Here is a 6000-nt window from a genome sequence, read left to right on the forward strand (position 1 = left end):
TCTACTACTCTTTATTGGACTACCCTCCTAACCGAGTACACTGATATGATATTTATCTACGGATATAATAAGTATTCGAGAGGGTGGACTCGGAGAAAGGTCAATATTAGATCGATTTTAATTGAGGGTGAAGATTTCCTTCCAACCGGTCCTGGTTTTCTCCACTTAGCTGATTTTAAATTCTGCCTTCTGTTGTTTTCCTACCGCAGACCTCATTATTATCTTAATTGTCTCATATTTGACCTCCATGGTGAAGCGACTGATACATCCATTCTTTCCGTTCAGAAATACTTGTTGGATTCCTATTTACAATTTCTAGACTGCATGATTGTGTAGGTTTTCTCTTTTCTCTTTATATCCCTTTCATCTCTTATGCCCTGCACACACGCCCATATATTATTCTTCACATTTTTTATAATTAATCTTTGTACTAGTGGTAAAACACACAGCAATGGTCCATCCCGTTCTACATTTCGAATTAGGGAGTTCTGTTTTTCTTAGGATTGAGTATACAGGTATTCTTTATTCAATGTTCTTATGTGTTTTTTTTTTTTTTTTTTTTGGTAAAAGGGAGAAAAAAAAAAAAAAAAAAAAAAAAAAAAAAAAACTACACAAGCAAAAGATCAGCAGGACAGCGCCTACTTAAATAAAGCCCAGACAGGTCATGGTTGAGAGCAGGGAGTAACTCCACAGGAGGATGATCAAAAATGCAGAAATTCATTTTGTTTCACACCCTTTCTTGCGAGGCAGTCAACGCAGCTATTAGCTTCACGGTAGCAGTGGCTGAATTAAATCCACGGGATCTGAGATGCCAGTTGCTTGCAGTCGTCCATAAGGGGGAAATGATGGGATTTGTCTGATTGGGATTTTTAAGAACCTCTACTATGGTTTTTGCATCCAGCTCTACTTCAATGGCTTGGAAGTTTTTGTTCACACAGATGGTTAGACCATCCCTTAATGCCCATTAACTCCACTTCGAAGCCCAAAGTAACACCAATCCTTCTTGAATAACCTACCACCCAATTACCGGACTCATATCTGATCACACCTCCTCCACCAGCTAATCCCAGGTTGCCTAAGGACCCATCCGTGTTCTTGGCTTCTGCCATCTAATATTCTTCATTGTAATACTGCTGGCTTTTTCAATATTCTTATGCATGCACTTCATAAAAAAGATGACATTGTCATTTTTTTTTTTTTTTTTTTGTCTTTTGTCTTGCATAAGGAGGTGGCAAGACAGAATATAATAATAATATTGTGTGCGTAATTGTATGTATTCTTTATGGAGTAATTAATGAGACCAGAGTCTTGTAGTTCAATGACCCTATCAGATCATTCCCATGGGAGAAGTTGGGTTCAAGTGCCCCCTCCCCACTTCTTGTAAGCAGAAAAAATAACAATAATTGATGAGAATTTAGGTGACATCTTATAGGAAATTTCACTAGTAAAACGTGGGTGAGCGGCCCTAATTAGACAAAACTTTAAGAGTAGCAGCATAATGTAACAATTAAAGATAGAATTTTCAATTTTAAATATTACCATGAACTCTATGCTTTTATAGCTTTTTTGTTCATAGCATGAATAATGGCAGAAAGTTGTACAGTTGATCTTCTTGAATTGAAGTAATAGTAACTAGTCCTAAATCAAGAGACAGTTATGCTAAAGGAGTTTTTGGAAACTATTTAGTCGAATGCAGAAATATCATTCAGAGGTGACAGGAAGAAAATTGAATGATGAATATTGTTTAAGAGGGACAGCATGTTCAAAAAGGAAGCATATGTTGTTATTTTTAAATTAAGGAATATTTATGAAACTGTTGACAATACATGCACTATAAATACTAGCGTTTAACCCACACAACGCGCGGGATCATTTATGAGTTAGAAAAAAATTAACTTAATATATTATACTTAATATGATGGTAAAATATGAAAAGGGGTGGATGGTTAGTTGTTCAAATAATGATGCTAATGTGCAGGTATTCTTCTAAAAGACAGACATAACCTGGCATCAACACATGATTTAGAAAAAATGTTAATTGAAATCTCATTAGTTATAACTTATTGGTTCAAGGTTTTTTTAAAGGTTGTGGGTTCGAGAGAATATAGTTATTGAACACAAAGATTTGCATGATCAATAAAGATTTTCCTCTTCATCTTGTATTAAAAGTTGTCCTAACAACATTTATTTGAAACTTAATCTCTTCCCATGGTATCTCTATCACATAGGATTAAAAATTCTTAAGTTAGCTAGCGTTCATTATTCCTAAAACTGGTCCAATATTTTCCAATAGCTTCACTCTCATTCATCGCAACCCAAACTTTGGTGGTATTTACAGAGGAGCCTAACAAATTACATTGAAATAAAATAGACATGCCTTTTCACAATTACTTGGAGCCAAACAAATTAACCTTTAATGCAATATAATCACAATCATTTAAGGCCCTAGTGCCAAAATAAGCACTTGGCCCCAGTAAAGTAGGCACCAATATTTGAGATGCTCATGTTGTTCATGAGGCCTTGTTACTCTTAAGAATATATTCGCCTTAATTATTTTCTTTGTATTACTCTTAAAATATATAGGCCTTGATGAATTTTCTTTATTTTAGAAAGCCAGAATTATTAGTAGAAAATATGAAAAATGGTAAAAATTTCCTGAGTTGAGATTTAATTTAGTAAAAATGTCACTATTTTAGTGAAGCACCGTTCTAAATCCTGTCCCCTCAACCAAAATGCTCAATTAGTCACAAAAAGTGAGTGCCTTATTAGAGTTGCCTCACCACAAGGGTCTTAAAGGAGCCTTTTATCCATTCTCACTCGAGCGTCTAAGCAAGTGCCAGCCTCACCTGTGACTCCTAGACTTTTTTCCTTATTTACGTAGTAACCTTTTTGAACACTACAATAGATTCATAGGCAGATCTTGGAGCTCAGAGCTCAGGCTTCAACATGGTCAGAAAATAAAATTTAAACCAATTCCAGGCTTTAATTGTATTTGATGAGCACAGTGATCTATGAACTTCTCTGCTTGTCCTGTAAATTCAAGGCACCTTACCAATTTCTAAGCAACATATTTTTGCAACAAAGAAATTGAGAACTTGAAGCACAGAGATGTCTTTGCGTCTGCCAAAAATAATCACTACATTCCTAAATGGTCCCTTTAGAAGTAGTAACCCGTTACTATTGAGAAAAGGGAAAATAATCAAAATCAAAACCTGTCTGCAATGTACCATCTATAATTAATTGCAGCAGCAAAACAATTAATTTACTGTCCTTGCTGTTGACTAAAGATTAGCAATCAAGCAAGTTGGCCTAAACATATGCGACGGTTTCTCTAATCCTAGACTCTGTGATGCAACAAATATTTTCCCCTAATCTCTCTCCCAGGCTGACATGTAAAAGCTCCAAAAGAGTCGAATAAATGTGTGTTGAGACTACCAACCAAATCTGCCACTCTTAAGAAAATTAGAAAGTAAAATAAATACTTAAATAAATGCGTCACATTTTTAATTTTTTATGCCATGCTAAACTCATATTCACCACCAACACCACTGCAATTTTTTTGCATAGGTGTGGCCGTGCAGCATAAAATCTTGTACCTTGAAAAATTACAAAATCCAGTACTAAATCTCCATATCATACCATGTCCCTTTTTTTTTTTTTTTTTTTTTGCATTCTATTAGAAGTAGAGAGAGACTCAACATATCATGTCATGAGCAGAAGAATTGCACAATAAAAAATACGAATAATTTTTTCCTTTAACCTTACAAATAATAATAAAAATTTTGATTAATCAAATGTCTTATACTATCTACAAAGAAAAAAAAAAAAAAAAAAAAAAAAAAAAAAAAAAAAAAAAAAAAAAGAAGATGACTCATTTCACATCTCTTGTAAATTCCAAATGCTTATTAAGCCTGCATGGTTTCAATATAGAAATCCAAATGTTCAAAGGTTCTACACATTCATTTTGTCACATTTTTAACCAATGGTACTAACAAAAACAGAAAATACCAGACATAGAATTTCATAAATTTAAAAGATCACAAAAATAATACATATAGAATTTCATAGACTTGAAAGTGTGTGTTATCCTTCGGATTAATACATATAGGTTGAAACAAAGACACATTTTTAACCCCAACCAACATTTCTTGTGATTTGTGACAACTGTGTAACTACCACCTACCATTTGTCAATATTTATCTATAAGTTGATTTGGCTGAATATACAAAACCATAATATTAGTTAGAATGCCACAAATATGTAATATTAGACCAACAAAGATGAAATGGTTTATAGGAAATTAGCACTATGATTTAAGTCATTGGTGTTTCAGATACAATCTGATAGTAAAAACATAAAGTAAATTTAGAACAAACAATCAATAGAAATCTACCAAGAAAGCCACTAAATATGTATTTCTTTTTTAGTGAATAACTAAAATATAATATAGGTTCTACTAATGATAAAATTCCCTGTAATCCTTAATATCATTTGCTTGAGTAATATCAAGACACATAAAATACTTCCAAGACTTATAAATGTGATTCAAACTCAGGATGATTTTTGCAATTTCTATGAAAGACATGAAATTTGTGACCTAGGAATAAAATCATATATCCAATCACTGCACAAAAATAAAACTAGCAACGTCATCTTCATCTAACACATATTAGGTAACTTTAATACAATGCTTTATTATGTTAATAATGAAAATCTATACAATGCTAACAAAAGAATTATAAAAAAGATAAAGATAAAGATAGAGATAATTTAGTAGAAAACAAACCCGAAAGAGATAGGACTTAAAGCAATATCACAGTCAGAGTAAATCTTTTCCTTTCACTTGCGGCTCAATTGACCTGAAATTTCATGTAATCAAATAGCTAAACATAGTGATAAGTTACTGAATTACATGCCCTTTCTAAGGATAACGCCATCATTGCCCAATGTTTTCATTAATCTTTGACCTATATCATAGTCAGAGTTAGTCCACCCCCTCTAATTTCATAGTGATTATAAAATTAAGAAAACAATTATAACATATGAAGAACATTACTAATTACATAAAAACAAAAGGAAAATATAAAACAAACTGATACAAACCCAGAGGAGAAAGAAGGCAATGATTTGAAATATTATTGACCATGGCCAATGTAGATAGTGAACTCTTTAGGTGGTCAAGTAATGTAAGTACTATAGGGAGAATTATACACATCATTTATTAAACTTAAAACTATGAACAACCATTTTTTTTTTTAGAAGAAAAAAAAATTGACTAAAGTATACAAAACATTCATACAACCAAAATCAGCATATGTATCTGCAAAATTAACCAATCACGTTAATCAATACTAATCCAACTACAAATCAACCAAATTTAATTCATATTATGCAAGTTATGTATCTGTTAGTGATTTCAATCAACTTTTTTATTTAATTCCCAAACCAAACAAAATTATAGTGCGAGAGTTGTTCTCCCATTAAAGCAAACGATATTTATTGGAGTGAAACAATCTATTTGTTAAATTTGAGAGAAATTTCATTTAGAGTCTATTTCTTTACAATGTAAAACCAAGACTAAAATTCATCTGTTTTTGTAATTTCTATAATCTATAAAAATATAACAAAAGCAGATGTATAAAATTGAGAAGGCTTATTGTAGAAAGACAAACATTTTGAGAGAGAAACAAAAAACCACAACAAAAACAAATCTAACTCAAACATGTAAATCAAAACTAATACAACTAAAATAACCAAAGAAAAGTCATAATTTAAACAAAATGACAGAGTAAGAAGGTTTTTTATAATTTCAATAACACAATGTCTAACAATGTGTTGGAAGGTGTATAGCAATCAGTTGGTTAACAAATTATTTATTTACTTTTCAAAAACGCAGTAATTAATCCAAAAAACCATAATTTCACTAAGAAAAAAATTATAAATTACTATACACTCTAAACTTTCAGATTTAAAACATCCAAGTATTAAAATCAAGGGCAA

At 31.7% G+C, this 6000-nt stretch overlaps 1 long non-coding RNA gene across 1 annotated transcript; it reads right to left on the reverse strand.

Moving 5' to 3' along the window:
• Nucleotides 1–4005: 4005 nt before the first annotated feature.
• LOC126707474 (uncharacterized) lies at nucleotides 4006–4984 on the reverse strand. Its single transcript, XR_007648966.1, has 2 exons — nucleotides 4787–4984; nucleotides 4006–4216 (listed from the first exon to the last, which is right to left on the reverse strand). It is a non-coding gene; the product is annotated as an uncharacterized LOC126707474 (long non-coding RNA).
• Between the last annotated feature and the right edge of the window lie 1016 nt (nucleotides 4985–6000).

This window comes from Quercus robur, chromosome 11, assembly GCF_932294415.1.
Source record: "Quercus robur chromosome 11, dhQueRobu3.1, whole genome shotgun sequence".
Lineage (NCBI taxonomy): Eukaryota > Viridiplantae > Streptophyta > Magnoliopsida > Fagales > Fagaceae > Quercus > Quercus robur.